The sequence below is a fragment of the Hemiscyllium ocellatum genome, chromosome 4, assembly GCF_020745735.1.
Source record: "Hemiscyllium ocellatum isolate sHemOce1 chromosome 4, sHemOce1.pat.X.cur, whole genome shotgun sequence".
Lineage (NCBI taxonomy): Eukaryota > Metazoa > Chordata > Chondrichthyes > Orectolobiformes > Hemiscylliidae > Hemiscyllium > Hemiscyllium ocellatum.
This window is the reverse complement of record NC_083404.1, coordinates 81800708-81823286: the sequence shown is the minus strand read 5'-3', so window position 1 is coordinate 81823286 and position 22579 is coordinate 81800708. Positions and strand designations below refer to the sequence as shown.

The 22579-nt window shown below is 38.1% G+C and overlaps 1 protein-coding gene across 3 annotated transcripts in view; it reads right to left on the bottom strand.

Moving 5' to 3' along the window:
- Positions 1 to 22579, bottom strand: part of LOC132815432 (nucleolar protein 4-like) — a 346961-nt gene that overhangs the window by 228608 nt on the left and 95774 nt on the right. The window contains exon 1 of one of the 3 annotated variants that reach the window (XM_060824366.1): positions 10779 to 10853. The exons of the other annotated variants lie outside the window; for them this stretch is intronic. The gene's annotated coding sequence lies outside the window, so the exon portion shown is untranslated. Of the gene's footprint in view, positions 1 to 10778; positions 10854 to 22579 lie in introns of those variants that run through there. 3 annotated transcript variants of the gene reach the window in all.

The window sequence follows — 22579 nt, the reverse complement described above, 5'->3', positions numbered from 1 at the left end:
TTTTTATTGATATGTTCATTACTATCTGAAAATTTCTTCAGCCCCTGAAATTTAAATTTTGTAAGTGTGAAGTTTCATTCCTTGTGATGTTGGTTACATTGTATACTTTTCTAAGAAACTAAAATAAATATTAACTTTTTCTGGGTGTCTCTTTTGTCATGCTGCCTCTTAATCCCATTTATCTTCAAGGTTTATTTTGCTTTCTGTACGTAATTGAAAGCTAGTTTATCCAGTTTATTTTACATTTCCTGGTTTAGACTATGCAACTGAGACATTTTAGCAGCACTAGTTCGCCTTCCCAGGCCTCTCCAAGTCAGCTTTGTATATTGCATGCGCCCAAATATATTGAGTGGCTCGATGCCAACATGACAGAACATAAGTAGATAATGTTGCACAATGATTTTAAATTTGAACACCAGAGCACGAACAACATTTCTCTTGCTCGAGAAGCATTAAGCAGTAAGGTAGGCTGAGCAACTGTTCTATTTAAAGGGGTGGGCTCCCTGTTTGCAGGCATGTAAAAATTTGGAACTTTTTTGTTGTAAAGTACCTGAAAGTAATATGGAGTATTTTTGGAGATGTTTTGGTCCATTTACCAGAAAGTATTGTCGCAGTCACATGAGATTAGCCTGTCCACACAAATAACAGTTGCACTGATTTTCCTATCGGCAGGACCTGAAGTACATAGGACCTCCATTTTGATGCATGTCAACTAGGGCCAGTCACACAATGGTCAGCCAATTAGCAACTTGGCACTGGGAGCTCAGCTTTGAGGATGGGCAAATGGTTGACAATCCTGCCACTACCTTCTGGGGTCAGAGATCCTAGCATAATATTTAAAAGGCATCCAAAAAAGCAAAGACTCCTTGCAATCCAGCAGCATCAGCATTATTGGGTCAGTGGATATCTTAAAAGGTCAACCACTCCTGTAAACTGTTGAATGAGCTCCCCACAACCTCAGAAATCTGCAACTGCAGCTGAAATAATCTGCTCTTTGTGAACGTGGAACTCCTACTCACATCTTTACAGTAATGTTTTGCTGCAGCTTATTCTCCAGGCTTTCTAGAAATAGCAAAAGTTCTTGTTGCCCAACAATGGCAAAAGAGGATCCTTCTTCCTGCCCTAGGTAGTCTGCACAGATACTACTGTAGAGCTGAGCAGCTATACAATTCACAAGCAAAACTACGTTCAATGCTGCAAAAGATCAACAACTTCCTGTGCTCTGCAAATTTAAGTGGCACAGTGAAATCACTGCAAAGTCGCTTTCACAATCACTTTAATTAAATATACCAGCCAGGGTTTGGGATCTAGGCTTTAGCACTGTTGGAAAATATCAATTTAATGTTAAGAAGTCAGTTCATGCTGAAATTTGCACCAGTTTGAGTGTGTGCGTGTATGCTAAGGAGATTACATTAGCTGTAAAGGCCTACATGCTCCAAAATATTTTTGCTATCCATGGAAGTGATAAAACATTATGGTCACAGAGGGAATACGCAGGAAATATTGATAGCAGCATCATTCCTTCACCAATGACTAAGGCCTGTTTATCAAGGGATGTGAGTTCAAGCACTTCTCCAGAAACTTAAGCACAAATTCCTACACAACGCAGGGCCAATGGAGGGCAACATTGTTGGTGTTGCTTGTCTGGTGCAACCCATTCTCCCCCTTGATGAATTTAGAAGGATCCATGCCACTGTTACAAGTGAAAGTGAACCCAAGTATTAAATTAATACTTAAAACATGTTATGAATTGTAGATGACTAAACTGTTACACATAAAAACACATGGAACATTTTTAGTATACTTATAAGTCTGCATTTAAGGTGCGTATATAAAAGTGTTCTGGGATATTTGCACGTGTTTGGCTACAAATAAGTTAGTATCCCACCCTACATCTATAATTTCATTAGGCATGTAAGAGGTTAAGGAACAGGGAAATGAAATAGGAACTCAATTCAGCAGAATGAAAGAGGATAAAAATATTCCACAAGTTTTGAACCATATCAAGGCTGGTGCATATTGAGTTTCATAGATAAATCTGCATTATAAAATTATATAAAATTATAAAAAGGCAGTATAAAATTTGATGTGTGTTTGATACCATTAATATTGAAAAATGGAGGTATGTCCTTAAAGCCTCGGAAAGGTTGTTTAGGAGATCTAGGTTTGAATCAAGGGCTCAACTGCACTCAGGGCTCTGAAGTACATTTCTCCTGACACACTCGGCTATTGAAGATGGATGGAAGTAAGTTTATGCCCCTGTTTGTTAGTCTACATGTGTGTAAACAAAATAGAAATATCCTGTTTATGATTCATGTTTTTTAGTACAAACATAATTTTAGGAGTTAAAGTTTAACAGTAGGAAATGGGATATATGCAAATGAAGCACATGGAAGTCTATTACACTTAAAAAGAGTAGGATCATATTTCAGTGAGAGTGAGAAAAGAAGGTTCCAAGACAGAAAGTGGGCTTTCTGGAAGAGATTTCTTACACAAACCTTAGAGTAGAGTATTTTGTTGTTCTGTTTTATCAAACTCGCCTCATTAACGTAACTACCCCACCTCGTGACATTACCACATGCCATTCACAGAACAACTTGCCACTCAGCAGGTATCCTGGAATTCACTGGCATCCCTTCCACCTAACCAAAAAATTATGTTAATTGTAGCTCAGAGTAAGCAACGTTATCTAAGAGATGACTAGGCATAATAATGTTCTTTGATTTCAATTTACCAGTTTGTTTCTTGGTAATAGTTAGTTGCATTTTGGACTTGGAAGAGTGGGAAAATAAGGACAATGCCCTGCTGTTAGCAAACTCCAAGCAATTCTGATTCAGGAGAAATCTAAGGGAGTACTGGCTCATTTTGTGGAAAACCTCTGGGGAAAAAGCCCTAGAAGCCAGTGATAGTTCAAAGCAGCTGAGAAAGAGTGGGTCTTAGAGAAAATCAGCAATAGCTCGATTAGGTTAGTGGTTTGATAAAAGCTGAAATTGTATCAGTAATATGACTGGTTAATTTTCTTATTAAGCACATGGGAGCTTGAACATCATCCCATTACTAGTTTCTAACCAAACGCAAGACAAATTTGGTAGTCTCACCAAGGATCATAACAATATCAAAAGCTAATGCTCAAATTTGAAAAATTGAAGGTTGCTAAATAGATCAGGTATGGCCCAAAGAAGAACTGATTAATTATTTTAAAAGGACACCTTAAAAGGGTAGAAAATTGACTATTTTTGAACAGCTGTGTGGGTTATTTTATTTAGACTGTCAGCAATTGTTTTTGAAAGTTGTGATGAAATTTTACACCACCACCAAAAAGTGAGCAGAGTTTTCAGAGCAGGTTTTCGGAATTTCATTGACCTGAAGTATCCTCACTGAAATAGAAACTCTAAATAAACAGATATTTTTCAGCTTTGTATTTCTAAAATAGAAATGAGGTGGGGAAAAACTCCAACCAACCATTGCATATTTCTATTAACACTGAGTTAAAACGGAGCTCTAGGTATGCACAGTATTGAGTACCATCTTCATTTGTTTCACCATTTGCAGAAGATAAAATTTGGTAAAGATGCAGAGGTGAGAAGATACCTTGCCACACTACATAATCAAGGACCAAGTTTGAACTCATTTGGTTTTGAGAGTTATGTCTAGGCATTCCATGAATCTATGGACGATGTTGGTGGTTAGGGAAGAATATTAAGGCTGGAATTAAAGCTGTTGCCTGTACTTGAATAAGCAATCAACATATTTACTATAATATTTAGATTGGTAGGTCTTTAGTCTATGCCAACACAAAATCATAGGCTGCACATGAGTCAATCCTTTAAACTGAGGATACACATCAAAGGCTAATACATACCTCAGTTTAACTGATTGCCACCTACCTTCTTTGCGACTCCCCAAGAACTCTCCATCAATAATTGCCTGCAAATGCCATGTTCCCATTCTTTGAAGAATTTAGTACACCAGCTATGATGCTGGCCCAACTTTATCAATCAATTAATGAGTCTATTTGACACAGCTCAACTCTTCCAAGAACATTTTAAATGGTAACAAGACAATCTGAACCATTCATTCACCTTCGTTGATATTTACGCATTGTAAATATTTTTGCTCCTTGCTTTTTAAATCTGACTTCACCTGTGAATTTGTTTCAGTTAGTACACAAGGTTGACATAACAGCAGAACCACACAAAAGAAGCAGAGTGCCACAGTGTGATGACAGCATTGATTTTCTCCTAAAGGTAATGTGAAAAAAATCACAGACATGATGTTTTGTGCCTGAGGTACAGCACTTAAATAACAAACCAGTCATTTCAAGGTCATTTAGGGTAGCGCAACAAATGCTGGCCTTGCTAGTCAGGCCCACATCCCATGAAAGAATGCAGAAAGAACACCGCATTACCAAATCAAAAACTTCATCAAGTTAATTAAGCATTGTTTGCTCTGAACAAATCAACGCTGGCTTCCCTATTTAACCACCTAAATGACGATGGATTTTGTACTGAATAATAATCATCACTAAAAGCTTTCAACTATCAAAGTTAAACTGACTGGTATGAGATTATCTTTACACCTCTTTTTGAACAACAGTCTAAGATTTACAATCCTGCAGACTGCTGGCATCATTCCAAAGTCTGAGGAAGATTGGAAAATTATAGCTAGTGCTTTCACAATTTACCATTTCATGTTCTTCAGGATTCTTGGATTCACCTCTCCTGTTCCTGGTGCCTATCAACATTAAGTAAAGACAGACTATCTAATTCTTCCTCCTTATCAATTTTAAGCCCATCACATTGATGAATTATTTTTCTATTTTACATGAGCTAGGCAACATCTTCTTCCTTGGTAAAGACAGATGCAAATTATTCATTTAGAACCCCAGACACGTCCTTGCCTCCGTATACAAATTCTTTTCATTCCTAATTACCCCAGTCCTCCATTTACTACTATTATACTATTTATATGCCTATAGAAAACTTTTGAATTTGTTCTTATGTTAGCTATAATTTCTGCTCAGACTCACATTCCATTTCTCAAATCTAATTCAGCAGTACATGGTAGGTGGGCTTAGGTGCACTGGGATATTCTTGCATTTTAGTAGCACTGAAGGTGGTCCTGACCTTTGGCAGAACTGTGGTGGAAGTTCTATAGCATGGAATTATTGTTGTGAGGTTGCTAAAATTAATACCATGTTTAACTCAGGCATCAGTACAAAGGTGAAATTTGAAGTTTTAGAGAATTGTAATATTAATTAGGAAGAGTCAGCACAGACTTCCAAAGGGAGTCTTTAAGCAAGGTGCTGGAGTTTTTGAAGAGGTAATAGAAAGGATTAATGAGGGCAACATTGTTGATGGATTTTCAGAAGGCATTTGATACGTGAGACTTGACAAAAGTTATCGGTCATGGTACAAAAATGTCAGTAACAATGAGGATGTAAAATTGGCTGAGTGATGGGAAGCAGAGAGTAATGGTCAATGGATATTTTTCAGACTGGAGGAAGTCTTGTAGTCGAATTTCCAGGGGTCATTATTGGGATCCTTGCTTTTCCTGATATATATAAAAAATATGGATCTTGGTGAGCAGGGCACAATTTCAATCTTTGCAGATGACACTAAACTTGGAAGAATTGTAAACTGCAAGGAAAAGAGTAAGGATTTCCAAAAGGACATTAACTATTTGGTGGAATGGGCAGGTGACAAATGAAGTTCAATGCAGAGAATGAGAAGTATAGATAGGGAAAAAACAACTACCTTCAATTCTAAGATGGGAAATTTCAAGACTAGGGGCCACATTTTTAAGGAGAGAGATGCAAAAAAAGGCATGAGGCATTTTTTTTTTTACACAGTGGGTGGTTCACGTGGGCAATGAACTCCCTGAGGAAGTGGTGGATGCCAGTACAATATCAATGTTAAAAGACATTTGGATAGATACATGAATACGAAAGGTTTGGAGGTATATGGGCCAGGAGCAGGCAGGTGAGATTGGTTTAGTTTGGGATCATGTTTGGCATGGACTGATTGGACCAAAGTGTCTGTTTCTGTGCTGTATGACTCTGTCTCTATGGCGGCTCTTTGGTCAGGAAAACAATGAAAGACAATATAAAATAGAGGGTACAATTCTAAAAGGGGTGAAGGATCACATGGACCTGGATATAAATGCTCACAGCTCAGTGCACGTGGCAGGACAAGTGGTCAGAGTAATTAATAATACATACAATGTTCTTGGCTTCATTATTATAAACATAGAATACAACAGCAAGGAGGTGACGCTGAACTTGTATAAGGCACTTGTTAGACCTCAGTCGGAGTACTGAGTACAGTTGTGGGCAATACACTATAGGAAAGATAAGTGCATAAGTGATTTACAAGAATGATTCCTGGAATGACAATCAGTTATGAAGACAGATTGAAAAAGTTAGAACTGCTCTCCCTGGAGAGAAGAAAGGTTCAGAGAATATTTGATTGAGATTTTTGAAATCATGACTGGACTGGACAGAGTAGATAGGGAGAAGCTGCTGCCACTTGTAAGATAAAAAAGGTATGAGGGGGTTTGGATTTAAAGTGATGCACAATTGAAGCAAACTTTTTCACGCATCAAGTAGTTCGGATATGGAATGCACTTGCTAGAAATGTGGTGATGGCAGGTTAAACTGAAGAATTCAAAAGGTCATCTGATGATTATTTGGATATAAATAATATGCAGGGATGTGTGGAAAGAGATTTGCACTCAGTAACAAAACTGGTTCAGACAGTGATGGGCCAAATGGTAGTCTTCTGTGCTGTAACAATTCTGTGATTCATTTATTCATTCTTGACATCTTGGTATCTCTGGCAAGGTCAACACTTATTTATGTGCCTATCTCCCTTTGAGAAGCTTATAATATGCCATTTGTTAATAGTTAGCATAGGGAAAGTTTTATATAAATGTATAAAATATGGATCTAGTTTATGTCTTTCTAAAATATAATGACAACACTAAAATTGCTTTGTTTTTATGATTTATTCTTTCTAAACGTATCACTCTTTCTATCTATTTCTCATGGGTACCATTAATTTGAATATTTGTATTATGAAATATCCACAAAAAAAATTTCAACAAGAAAACAGCAAATAAATGCACATTTCCTTTCAAACTTATTTTTTAAACAAAGGAATTTAAGTTTGACAAGAAAATCCAGATCTTAACTTTGCATAATCATGTAAAATAACAGCATCTCAACAGCACTCCATTTTAAATCTCTACACCGACCCAGAGCTCACCCCCGCTCCCACCTTACCTCTGTAACCTTGCATTTCCCACTGCTAATCCACCTAGTCTGCACATTCCTGGACATTGCGGACAATTTAGCATGGCTAATCCACCTCACCTGTACACCTTTGGACTGTGGGAGGAAACTGGAGAACCCAAAAGGCAAACCACACAGACACATGGAGAACGTACAAACTCACACAGACAATTGTCTGATGCTGGAATCCAGGTTCCTGGTGCTATGAGGCAGCAGTGCTAAACACTGAACCACCATGCCACCCCAGTTGGAAGGGATTGCATTGTCATGAAACTACACAGCAGCAGATGGAGAGGTGCAGAAACTGCTTGAATTTCAACTTCCATTTTCCATTAAAATCGAAGTAAATTAATTACATACAATGCCCGGGTTGCGAACGGGCTCCGTTCTGGAATCAATTTGTCTGAAAGCCAGAACACAAAGCAGAACATTGTAATGCAGCCATTCATAAATACAGGAAATGTTTGTACGTAGGGTTTTTAAATTACACCCCTGTATGGGATCACACTTCTAAGTATGAGCATTCATAAGTCAGACATTGGTAAATCAGGGACCCCTATATTGTGATTTAGTTTCTCAGTACAAGTGTGAGCATAACCAATTTATACCAGCATTTCTGAGAGCAAGAGTTGACAATCTATAAAAGGCGAAGGCTGGACCAGCACACCTACATTTGTTTTGTGGGGCTAAGTACAGTTAATATTTGGAGGAACCCAAGTGTTTAAGTTGAAAAGAGTACACTAATCTAGCAACATCATCACAATACCAACAATTCACATATTTTGAATAGTAAAAATACTAGCTGTACGATGCAGCTTGTGAATTTGAATTTATTTTAAGAAATCTCAGAAAAACAAAAGGTTAAAAAAGTAAAAAGAAACCAGGCACCTACGCACAATCATTCCTATGCCAATGTTCAAATTTACCAATCCATTGCATTTCACTGGACTATCGTAACCCAAAAGCATGTCTGAAGATTGCACACTTCAGAAAAAATGTGAAGGCATTAAAAAGGATACAGAAAAGACTGAGAGTGGTTGCTGGGATGAGGAATTTTAGTTAGTAAAAAGATTCAAGAAACTGAGGCTATAATCCTTGGAGAGGGATGAGAGGATTTAATAGAGATGGGTAAAGTCATGATGAATCTAGACAGAGAAGCAAGGAAGAAACTATTCCTATTGGCCAAAGCCTTAAGAACCAGAGGACACCAACTTAACTTGATTGGTGTCATTGACAAGAGGGAGAAAGGGTTGGAATGATTTTTATGGTCCTCCTCATAACAGTGATGGTTTTTAATTTGCTTTTCTCATTTTCTTTTCCTTCTAAATATAGACAATGGCATATCCCCCCCAGAACGGGTCAGTGAAGTTCAATGCTTTAAAATGCACAGCAAATTCTTCAGGATTAAAACAGTAGGGTTTGTTATTGTATTTAAAGACATGGGAGAATGATTTGCAACTTGGAAAAATAAGAAAAAGGAGAAAAGTTACAAATTCAAAATGACTTGAAATAAAAGTTATCAGATTATTTTCATGCAACTTATAAAGTCCAATCAGTTAATGTCGAGCTGAGTTTCTTTTAGTTGGCTATGCATATTAGTCATTTTCATAGAAGCTTAGACACAATCAAATTGTTGGTGAAGGTATATTGTTATGATCTAGGAATTGGTTCACTTTATACATAAGACATAGGGGTTTTTCCAGAAATCAGACTTTTAAGAAAGCAGTCAGAGGCAGGGCATGTGGCTAAATTTGGAGCAGCATACTCTTCAGGTGTTAGAAGCACACTTACAAGCACAGGTCAAAATTGTACACCTAAGTATGGTTCAAATAAACCTTCAATTTGAAACATGGGACTGGCGCTTCAATTTGAGATACTCAGTGAATATTTTTATGTTTGATGTTCCCTCATCAGAAAAAATTGCATTTTATGTAGTAGAAAACTGTGGAATCATTTGTACCACATCAAGCCAGAGTAAGTCTTGATGGTCTCCATTTTTTCTGAACTAGCAGAGATAGACTTCTTTTTCTACTAGTCCTCCTTGTGACTTTGCTGAGATGCTCATACAATGCAATGAGTATCACATTCAAGCAAGTTGCTTTTATTCAGATAATTGTTGGACATTTCTGTAAGCAGTCAACTTGCTCATTCTGAATCTGATAGCAGCCATTTAAAAATCTGGCAAAAGTCCATTTAAAAAAAACATGGATTTAAAACAAAAATATCTTTCTTCTCCCACCCTATGGGCGTACCAGCTAGCATAAGAAAGCATAGCACAATCTTTTTTTTTGTTGGGCTAGTGGTTAGGATCTTCAATGCACATCCTGAAAGTATGGAAAAGTCTTCTAATTGTGGCTTCAAAAGTGAAAATTGGATCATTATCTGAAGAAAAAAAATCTACAGGTTACAGGGAAAGGTTTGGAAAATGTCACTTGGAGAACTGATTTTGCAGATAGGCCAGCTAGGACATAATGTAGTTGAATGACGTCCTTTGCCACGGAAGCAACATAAGGAATGGTTTCAAGCTCAGAAGAGAGACTAATGAAAAGAGGTTAAAATTTGCAAATCGTGCACTTAGCTTATAGGGTAATACACATTAACCTTTTTTCAACCAAATTAAAACCTACATATCCAATGGTAATTATTTGCGCTAATTTAAACACTTTTGGATATTCATTGTTAGTATAATAAAAGATTGGTAAATTGCCCAAATCAATATAGCGTGGACTGCTCACGGTCCAGGCCTCGTTCTTGATATCTGACTTCTATTGCTGCAGTATTCGGAGATTCAAAATTACTATTTCTACTATGTTTTTTATTTAAACTCCGTCAATACTTCACTGAGCGTTGATAATGAGAAAGAGGTTTTTTACCACTTAGGGAAACTATTTAGCTATCTGCTTCTTTCGAGTTAACGTGCGGTTTGTAAAATTTAGTGACATATATTGGAAGTACCAGGCAGGCTCGGTTTCCTAGCAAAACACCTCCTGTATTTTGATTTCCTATGCTTTGAACAATCATAATTCAACGTTACCTATTACTTTAACTTCATGCGTTTAAATATATTTTGGGGGGAAATCATAAAACTTGTAAAATGACATATATATTTAAAAGACACTTTTCGACCTGGTGTTGCAATACTTATTCTGTCCAAATATATACTCGTAATTTAAGTTTGCGTGCATATGAGACAGCTCCGCGTAACAGTGCTCTAAAAGGCTAATATTAAAGTCCCTAATTAATAGAAACTGGAGAGGGAAGAAAACAATGAATGGAGTAGGTCTGGATATCGCTGCAAGATCATTTGACTCCGTTTTTCCATTATTACCTCAGTTCTATTAACACACACAACCAGCACTTGCCCACCCCCATCACCACCATAACTATTTTCATTTCAAATAAATCATTATTTCTCGTCTCGTTTGGAAAAAAAATCTTCAAATCCTAAGCAGCAAATTCAGCTATGTACTCAAAACGTGCAGCTTACTTCATGAAGAAAAACATCTTTGCCGAATAACGCATTGTATCAATCCTGAAAGGCTAAAAGGCTGGTATCTGTTAGAAATAAAAGCTACACTGTATTCACTTTCACTGCATTTATGTGAGGGTGACAGGCACGGGGGAGGGGATTGCCGGTGACATCATTGCTCGGTGACGCTAACCTTCTCCTGGAAGTGAAGGACCAGGACACTGAAGCAACAACCAGGGAAAAGGCGTAACCGAATCCGTCTGATAATAGCCACTGTTATCGTCGCAGTATGTTCAATTGTTAGCCAAAAAATGTGTTAATAATTAATAATTTTGCACTTGCATATTAACCAGTTTAACACCATAACTGTCAAGTTTTAAGCCAAGGTAGTACAGTATTAGCATGAGAAAGTATTTTGCAATTTCTGTTCCAATTTTATCAACAAATGCTCTGTGCTGAATGTTTACAGTAAGAAACAGTTGCATGAAAAAGGATGGCAAAGTAAATTAAGTTGGAAAACTATACCTTTTGTCACCCAATTTCATCAAATCACAAATCACAAACCACAAACACCTTTGTATCTGTAGTATCAAAAAGATGCAACAGACAGAACTAAGATCTAGATAGTCCTTAGATGGATGACACCTTTCTTAAAAGAATATGCAGCAAGATAAGGTCTTTCAATAAATCTGTCAAATATATAACAGATTTTATTTTTTTCTGAAACATTTGTTTTCCCACAAATGCAGTGAAGGACTAGTCTCTTTGATTGGTTTACAATTTTCCACTGTATTTCTAATGCAGTGGAAGGACGGACCCATTTTGAAACCTCATTTAGTCTATCTCACAACAAAAACAACAGCCAAACACCTAACCTTAGCTAGTTAATATGATTACAATGGAGGCCATTATTTGTAGAGAAAAAAAACTACCTCCTTTGGTCCATTTCAGTGAAAATATGATATTTTGTAGCCTAGCTTCAATTTCACACTCGAGATCATGTTTATCAATTGGAAAGACTGCTTAGACTCACAGCAAAGCAGAAATGTTTATGGATAAACATTCCTTTGGTTGAAAAAGCACGTAAATAAGTGATTTAACCGTTTTATGAAGACCATAATGAAACTACAGCTGTATGTGGTATTCCTAAATATAGTGAGAGAAAAAAAGTCATTTGGTAATACAGAAGTTGAATATTGCTGGAAAGAGACATACACTGTTGAGGTTTTTTCCACTTGCAATCATTGGGATAATTACGGGGATAAATGTAATAATGTTGAACTTCAAATGATCAGGAATGTAGGCCTTATGCCCCAACATTTGGCACAGTGACTCAGTGGTTAGGACTGCTGTCTCACAGCGCCAGGGACTGGATTCAATTCCTGCCTCGAGTAACTATCCGTGTGGAGTTTGCACATTCTCCCCATGTCTGCGTGGGTTTCCTCCGGGTGCTCCGGTTTCCTCCCACAGTCCAAAGATGTGCAGGTTAGGTGAATTGGCCATGCTAAATTGTCCGTAGTGTTAGATGCAATAGTTACGGATGAATGTAAGGGAATGGATCGGGTTGGATTGCTCTTCAGAGGATCGATGTGGACTTGTTGGGCCAAAGGGTCTGTTTCCACACTGTAGGGAATCTAATCTAAATAAAAACATTGAAAATCACAGCATTTTCCTTGGATTGTTTTGTAATAGACGATATAGACACCATAAAAACTGGAAGAACTGTGGATGCTGTAAATCAGAATCAAAAACAGGAATTGCTGTCAAAGCTCAGCAGGTCTGGCAGCATCTGTGAAGAAAAATCAGAGTTAACATTTCGAGTCACCAAACCAAAAACATTAACTCTGATTTTTCTTCACAGATGCTGCCAGACAATGTAAACATTATACTCAGCCAACCTTTGTTTACAATACCCAAAACAAATAATTACTGTTAGACGTTATCCAGGATTGGGAAGCAATCGCTCAACAATCCCGAGTGTACAGATAAGTGCACTTACAGCTAATTTAAGATAATCAGCCAAGCTCATAACATGGTTCCTTTCCACTTGCTGGAAGTATCATGCATTTTTTCAAAGACACAAAATATCTGCAAACAAAAGGACTACATTGAATACGTTCTTGCATTTATCCTGATGAGCACTAAATGAGAAGCTGTTCAAAATATCTCTCTTTTGAGAGAATGGAAGTATTATCTATGACAATAAACCTGCCATAATTATTTACAGATCACAGTTTTTAAATTGCAGCTAAGGGAGCCAGAATATGTTTTTACTAAAATAATTTGATCTAGAATTGATTATGATGGTCTTGGAAAATTCTGGTACTTGTCAAAGACCTTACTGGTACTTGTAGCAGCTCTGAAGTAAGAACCTCCAATGCAGCATTGTAGAAATTATTGGGAATACTTTTTTTACTCACCTGGGATCTCTCCAGACAGGCCCTCTTGATCTGTGAGGGCACTGACAGAAAATTAACCTCATTCAACTATTTCTACTTCAATTTGCAAAGACTGGTAGAATGAAAGTTGAATTCTCATACACTGGTAAAAGTACAAATTCAATTCCAGAACAATCTTTCTTATTCTTCACTGATTAGTCTGTGCAAGATTATCTTTCAATCATAATGATACTTATCAATTGAAATATGGCTTCTAGCCTAGAGAGGAAAATAGGCAGTTTGACCCAATTCATCACTCTGAAAACCCGAGAAACTTGGTTCAGATCTAACAAATGTTCAGATGGAATAAACATCTCCTCTCACTGATCATCCTCAGTCTTATATTGATCTGGCAAGTTTATCTTTAGACAGATATCATACTACAAACAAATATTGTCAAAATTACTAACAGGGACAATGAAGTATTTATCAAGCTTATTGGCAAAAGATTGGAAAGCTGGGGTCTGTTGAAAGAGGAGCAGATCACATTAATTTTGAAAGGAGAAATAATGAACTCAATCATACTCAAAGAAACTCAAACTCCAGATGAATTCTTCACAGAAATAATGGTCACAATTCTCCTACAGCTGCTGAGATCTTGACACCAAGACTTTTTAGGTTCCTGAGACTTAATTTGTGGACAGTGTTATTGGTGCACAATCCTTAAGGAAATAACATCCTAATTCACCACCTCCCTAACCATATATCTATTAAAGACTGTGTTGAGTGGCCAACACTAAAGGCCCCAATCAGAGAACCTACAACTCTGAGATCTCAGCAGTCCCACCAGGAGAGATGTGACATTAGTGAGGCTGTTTGGAACCTAGGGCCTCAACATTCAGGCCCACTCTTTAATATGCAGTGAAAGCAATAAGTAAACCCTTTCCATAACAACTTGAGTAACTGCAGCAAGATTAGGCCGTTGGCCCCTTTGGTCCTGAACTATCATTTAATAATATCACGGCCGATATGATTGTGGCCTGGGAGCAGCAAACTCCATCAGACCAGAGTTGCCATCACCTTCTAACCCATCAACTTGGACAAAACTAAACACCACTCATCCCCTGGCCCCACACTGCACATCCCAGCTCCTCTGTTTCCCCCCCCCCCCCCCCCGCACCCCAACCATAAAACCATGCGTCACAATCTGACTCAGGGATCCAGTAACTCTTCCCAAAGGTGGATAGGGGAGTCATATCACCAAGCCCAGCTTGATCAACACCCAGCTGGTCAAAAGGAGGGTTAGGAAGGCCAAGGCCTCACAGCCAGCCAGTGGAGTTGCCCCACTAAGCAGCCACCCAAGCAGACCACAGAGATGATAGCAATCAGCAAGAAAAGATGCAGCTACTCTCAGAAAATTACTAACAGGCACCGACCACGATGCAGACAGGAACAAGCAGCGGCCCAGAATACTCCCATACAGGAATTGTTTGTGATCTACTGTTGCAGAATCCACTAAAAGATGTATTGTAAGTGGAATGTTACGTTCTTTTGTATAATTTTAAATTTCTCTCAATTAAGAAAAAACATTGATTTACCAATGTAATAATTTAGCCATTTAATGTACTGCATTGCAACTTACAAGTTACTAGCAATAATACTTAAATGATTTCTTTCTGCTAAGAGGAAATCCCTATGGAACATAATGCCAGTTTTAATTTTCATTCCAATGGGAATCAATACTTCATAGTTGTTTCATCTAAAGTTGCAATTTTCAGGAATACAACAACAACTTTTAATTAAGCATTTTCCATATTTCCTTTCTTCCCTATCTAAGTGTGATTCTGGTGAAAAATAACCAAATGTTATGACAGTAGTCAAATTATGCAAATTTCAGTAACACTGTGATCTAATTATCAACAACAATCCAATCTACCAATAGGATATATAAAGCTTTCCACCTAAAAGTTCAATTTCACTGCCTGGGTATGGTATAAATGATTAGCCAAGTGTTATATTATTGCATTATTCCAAATGTAGAAACTATATTGAAATACACCTATATACATGTATAGATAATATGCCACATTATTTACTATGCTCTGCAGTCAGTGCTCCAAGGCAACAATATGCAATTTTGCAGCACCTGATGAAGTTTGTATGAAATTCATTTGTTGAAAGCTCCAATATTTGCATAAAATTGTAGGATTACTTTGGACTTTTGGGAATCATGAGACATATCATAGTGTCAGCAGATGTTTGTGAATACAATTCAAGCATTAACAAAATGAGTGCTGAATTGGGACAGGAAAAAAGACAACCTGAAATTAGTGCCAGAAAGAGGGGAAAGAGACTGAGTAAATCCTGCACAAATAAAATTATAGATATCACAGCAGTTAAAGCACAAATCAAGCTCAGGATAGATTGGGAGGTTGATAGATAGATACAAGAGTGAGGTTGAAACAAAAGTGACAATTGACATGTCTAAAAGGCACCATAGAAGGTCAGCTGCATCCTATTATTAACAGGAGAGAAAGATTTAGATCTTTTCAATCACTAGATGAGCAATGACTATGCTAAAAATGCCAGACAAAATCTTTGGGAAATTCAGCATTAATCTCCAGCAGAACTCAAACTTTTGAATTCATCAAAATATATTACAAAACCTAAGGTAGGAACCTCATAAGTCTGTTGATAATCATTTAACAAGACTGAGAAATTGTAGCAGCAAAACACTACAGAAATAAATGCCTGAAAGATTTGTTGATTATTTCACTCTGATGTACAAAGAAAGCTCTATTGGACACACTAGTAAACAATATTACAAATGAAGTCACAGGTAATCAGATGAAGATTCTGACAACACAAATAACTTCAGTTAAGAAAAAAGCAGCAGTATTCATGTAGCCAGAGGGAATAGCCTTTCTGCATATATCGTGTTGAACCCCTTAAGGATTTTGTAAGCTTCAATGAGATCACTTCTCATTCTTCTAACATTTAAAAATGTAGAGTACAGAGAATACAGACCCAGTGTCCTCAATCTCCACTGATAGGAGAGTTACCCCATCTTGAGGACTAGCATGGTGTACTTCTGCTGCACTCCCTGTATGGAAAGCATCAAAATTGCATAGGGTACACCAGCTGCACTCTTGCTAACATTCCTTGGATAACCCAAGATGGAAGAGGGGGAAAAGATTGACTGCAACAGCTGCTCCATTTTTAAAGGTATTTTCAGTGTTGGAGCTGATTTCCCTGAAGTCTTGGAGCAGTAATTATAGTTTTATAAGCTATTGCATTGTATTGGAACTTTAAAACAAAAGAGATCAAAACAACAGCACTTTAAAACAGGAGGAAGAGAAAGAAACAAGAGACCATATGGGAGGTGAATGAAATGGAGCAATAAACCTGCACAGCTATGTGACTGAGTAATAGACCTGCATAGCTGACTGCCTCTGCTGTTTAGTTTCAAGTATCTCTGGATATCAAAGTTTGTTCTAAGAAAAATAAACAAACAGTGAAATTCACAGCTGAGCTTGAAGAATCATGTGTGGGGAGCTCACAGTTGTGGAACAGCTAAGTGGCATTTTAAAGTGTAACCTTACTGTTCTCTTGTAAATTAAAACAATGAGTCAAATGGGGTGTTTTTGATTAAATGTTTTATTGAAATGGGTCTCTTGATTACACTTTAAAACATAGGTACTAAGTTAGCCTGGAGCAGTGTATTTTAGAGCAGTATTGCTGTGCAATTTTCTGCTTCTGCAGATTGTTAAGGTGTAGAGTGATATGGTCTCCCTGTCGGGTGTGGGAGATTAGGGAAGAGTTTCCATGTTATGATGATTATGTCTGCAGGAAGTGTGTTTGCTTGCGAATCCTATTGGGTTGCATGGATCGGTTGGAACAACAGTTAGAGGCAATGAGGAATTTAAGGAGCTGGGGGTGTGATGGATGGCGGTTGCAGCAAGGTAGAAAAATTGCTGATACAGTCAGGTAGATGGGTTACCTTGAGGAAAGGTAGGAGCAGTAAGCAGGTAATGCAGGGGTCTCCTATGGCTAACCCCAACTCAAATAAGTATGCTGTTTTGGAAATGTAGGAGGTGATGGACTCTCAGGGGTGTATAGCACTGACAGGCAGGTTTCTGGGACTGAGACTGCCTCTAATGTAATGAGGGGTACGTAAGGTTCCAAATGATCAATTGTGATGGGGGATTCTCTAGTCACAGGCACAGGGAGATGTTTGTGCAACTGACAATGAGACATCAGAATGGTGTCTAGTCTCCCTGGTGCCAGGATCAAGGATATCTCAAAGAGGGTGCAGAATATTCTCAAAGGGATGAGAGACCAGCAAGACGTTGTTGTACACATTGGAACTAACAACGTAGGAAAAGAAAAAGACAAGATTCTGAGGAGATAACATTGCAAATTAGACAGAAATTTAAAAAGTAGGTTCTCAAGGGTACTAATATCTGGATTACTCCTGAATCCAGTGAAATTAGGAATAGGAGGGTAGAGCAGTTGAATGTGTTGCTGAGGAGCTGGTACGGGGAGAAGGATTCACATTTTTGGATCACTGGAATCTCTTCTGGGGTATAAGTCAGCTGTATTAGAAGGACAGATTGCACCTGAATTGGAAGGGGACTAATATACTGGTCGAGAGATTTGATAGAGCTGTTTGGGAGGATTTAAACTAGTAAGGGTGGGGTGGAGAACCTAGGGAAACAGTGAGGGAAGAGATCAGTTTAAGATTGGTGCAGTTGGGAAAAGGAGGAAGTCAAACAGTCAGGGCAGGCAGGAGAATGAGGTAGAACTAATGAATTAAACTGCATTTATTTCAATGCAAAAAGCTTAACAGGTAAGACAGATGAAGTCAGGACATGGTTGGGAATATGGAACTCCAATATCATAGCAATTATAGAGGCATGACTCAAGGATGGATAGCATTGGCAGCTTAATGTTCCAGGCTGTAGATGCAAAAAGAAGGATACAAAGGGGGGCACGACACGAGGGGGGAATGGCATTTTAGATTAAGGATAAAGTTCTTAAGGAAGATATTCCTGGGACTACACCCAAGTAAGTTATTTAGGTGGAACTGAGAAATAAGAAACCAATGATCACCTGACGGGATTGTATTATAAGCCCCCTAATAGTCAATGGAAAATTGAGAAGCAAATTTGTAAGAATATCTCAGTAAGAATATCTGTAAGAATAATAGGGGGTGGTAATGGTAGGGGATTTTTATCTTTGCAAACATAGACTGGAACTGCCATAGTGTCAATGGCTTGGATGAAGAGGAATTTACTAAGTGTGTACAAAAAAACTTTCTGATTCAGTAGCTGGATATACATACTGGAGAAGGAGCAAACTTGACCTGCTGTTGGGAAATAAGGCTGGGCAGGTAACTGAGGTGTCGGTGGGGGAGCACTGTGGGTCACTGATCATAATTCTATTAGTTTTAAAATAGTGATGAAAAAGGATAGACTGGATCTAAAAGTTAAAATTCTAAATTGGATGAAGGCCAATTTTGACAGTAATAGGCAAGAACTTTCAAAGTTGATTGGGGATGAATATTCGCAAGTAAAGGGACAGCTGGAAAGTGAGAAGCCTTCAAAAATTAGATAACCGAGAGTCCAGTATGTTCCTGTTAGGATGAAGGTCAAGGCTGGTTGGTGTAGGGAATGCTGAATGACTAAAGAAGTTGAGGTTTTGATCAATAAAAAGAAGGAAGCATGTGTCAGGTATAGAAGACAGGGATTGAGTGAATCCCTAGAAGAGTATAAAGGCACTAGAAGTATACTTAAGAAGAAAATCAGGAGGGCAAACAGGGACATAGTTTTGGCAAATAGGGTTAAGGAGAATCCAGAGAGATTCTATAAATTCATTAAGTACAGAAGAATAACTAGTTGAGAATAAGGTCCTTTACAGATAAGCAAGGCCACCTACATGTAGAACCTTAGGAGATGGGGCAAGATACTAAACGAGTAATTTGAATCGATGTTTACTGAAGAATGTGGAAGTTAGAGAACATGGAGAAATAAATATCGATATCTTGAAAATATGCATGTTACAGAGGCGGAGGTGCTGGATATCTTAAAATGCATAAAGGTGGATAAATCCCTAGGACTACATCAGCCATACCCAAATGCCAGGCAGCATTTCCAGGAATGAATAAAAAATTATGCTCAAAAACCACTCCCACTGCCTCACAATTCTATAACCTTCCCTCCTATGCCATTTTTCAGCAATGCATTCATTTGCTTCATCTTCCCATTTCGCTATTTACAAGCATGTTTTACCTGGAGTAGTTCTCAAATTACTATATTTGTCAGATTTTAAATCTTCTTTCAGTATGTTATCCCTCCTTCTACATATAGCATTGATAGTAATGTGGACCACAATCTCTGGATGTTTACCCACCTGAGTAATAATGTTCTGCAGCTATTCAGTGACCCTGGCGCCAGCAAGATAACATCCAATTTTCGATCCACATCCATATGAATTCATGGACAGAAGGAAATATCCTTTTTCACAGAATCCCTACAATGTGTACGTAGGCCATTCAGCCCATCAATTCCACACCAAACCTCCGAAGAGCAACCCACCCTGACCCATCCCTCTACCCTATCCCTGTAAATATGCATTTCCCATGGCTAATCCACCTAGCCTGAACATCTCCAGATACTAGGGCAATTTAGCATGGCCAATCCACCTAACCTGCACATGTTTAGACTGTGGGAGGAAACCGGACAATCCAGAGAAAACCCATGCAGAACAGGGAGAATGTCCAAACTCTACAATGAATGTCACCTGAGGGTGGAATCGAACCCCAGTCCTGGTGCTGTAAGTCAGCAACACTAATCACTGAGCCACCATTCCGCCCTTTTTAATGAATCTAATAGTCAAACTTTTGGAAAGGTAATCACTGGACAAAGGATATGCAGAGTAAAGAAAGAAGAGGGTAAAGGAATTAACAGAGACAGAGGCAGAGCAACCTGTTGAATAAAAAGAAAAATAAACCAAAACTTGTAGATGACAATCTGTTTTGAGGGATACAACAACAGGTGTACGAATTAAGCAATTGTATTAAAATCCATGGATGTGACAGATTCCAGAAGAAGAAGCTCATACAAATTTAATTTATGAAGAAGTCATTAAATAAACCCACAACAATGAATTTGATACTACATTTAGGAACATAGACCTACATTGTCTCTCCCAGAGTATGCAAGGAAATCTTCACTGAAAATTTGAAATGAAATGGTTACTCAAAGAAAGATCCTCTGAAACTGAGCAACATCATGCTGACAGCATATAGTGGAACCGAAATTCAGTAGCTTAGAGTGGCCCAAATCAAACAACACACGAAGGAAACACATTAATTGCATGTTCTATGCCACTGTGCCAGATGGTCTTGCTAGCCTGGGGTTGAAAGCTGCAAACAGTCACTGCTGATCTCAGTAAACCATGAGATGAAAGTAGGCATCACTAAGATTAAAAATAGTATAGTCATTGAAAAGTGCCCATTGATTAGAAGCAAGTTATATTTGGTACAATTGTATTCAGCATGTTTAACGTGTTGGTTGAATGCACTGAGTATTAAATCATCATTGATCCACAGAAGAAACTAGTGATTCATCACGCACACAAAATAGCAGTAGAACTAAAAGGCAATGATGATGGTAGAAAAGAAAATGATTGCCAGAGACACATGCTAAAATGTGGGTAAATTGCATCATTATGAGCAAGAAGCCAAACACAGAAAATAGGATGAAATTGCAAGGATTGCTAAGTTCTCAATCAAGCAACAAAGAGGAATTACTATCCGCTACCAATACTGGAAGAGATCATAACAACTCTAGTAGAAATGAATTTTCAGCAGGTAGTGACTGAAGTAGTGACTGAAATGTGATACTTGAAGAGCAAACTTTGCTATTGACAACATTCACCATACCCTTTTGACCAGTAAACATTCCTGTGCCTACCTTTTGGTGTTATGTGAGCCAGGGTGTGTTCCGACAGAAAGCAAATGAGAAACATAAGGGAAGCAAAAGAGCAGTTGACATAGTGGATGACATTTAGATCTATGAAAGAGACCATGATTATAGGTGCAAGCTAAAATGCAGACAAATGCATTGTAAAGGTTGACAGATTGCCAATTCTTCAGAGCAATATCAAACTAAGATGGAAGCTCTGAAAGGCAATACATAGCTGAGAGGTTTCCTTGGTTTGGTATATGTACAGCATGACTTTTTAAATACTTCATATTGTCAGAATCGTTGCTGATTTTTCATTATGTTTATTTTTTATTTTATCAGTTTTACTTTCGAGCTGTGAACAGAAAATTATGGGTTAAATGTGGACTTTATGAAACAGCTTGTAGTAAAAGAAAAAGATCAGACCAAACAAGTTTTTGTTTACATGTGAGACCAGGCCTGGAGGTTAATTGCTGGGTGATTCTTGATTAAAAGAGTGCATACAGAAAGAGCATTGTGTTAAAACAGAGTGGAAGTTGGCTATTAACATGGTCGTTACCTGGGAGTTTGTTCTGGTAAGTTTGGAAGAGATTGTATATTCAAGTGCATGACAAATGTTAATTGGTAATTGAGGCCTTGGGAAGAGATGGTCAGTTTATCAGACAGGAAACATAGACAAAAATGAGGACCGCAGATGCTGGAAATCAGAGTCTAGATTAGAATGGTGCTGGAAGAGCACAGCAGGTCAGGCAGCATCCAAGAAGCAGGAAAATCGACATTCAGTCAAAAGCCTCCATTCCCGATGAAGGGCTTTTGCCCAAAATATTGATTTTCCTGCTCCTCGGATGTTGCCTGACCTGCTGTGCTTTTCCAGCACCATTCTAATCTAGGGCAGGAACATAGTTGACACTGCTTTTGACGGTGTTTTTCTGGAGGAGATGAATTTGGTTACTGATGATGCATGATGAAAGATTTGAAAACTCTCTGTCTAATCTCCCACACCAGTTTCCAGATGCCTAGAGAGTAGAAGGTTGAGTTAGAACCAAGGACATTTTTAGAGTACTGCATTAAAATCTCGTCTCCCTGCTATAGGAAAGATGCTAAATTTGAAAAGGTTCGGAAAAAAATTAAAAGCATTTTGCTGGGACTGGAGGATTTGAATCAAAGGAAGGGGCTGATTGGCTGGGTTTTTTTTCTCTGGAGCATTGGAGGATGAGAGGTGACCTCATCGAGGTTTAGAAAATCATGAGGGGCATGGATAGAGTGATTAGCCAAGTTCTTTTACTCAGGCTATAGGAGTCTAAAACTAGTTCAGGTTTAGAGTGAGAGGGGAAAGATTTAACAGGGACATGAGGGGCAACATTTTCATGCAGAGGGTGGCACCTGTATAGAACAAGCTGTCAGAAGAAGTCATGGAGGCTAACACAATTATGACATTTAAAAGGCATCTTGATGGGTACGTGAAGAGGAAAGG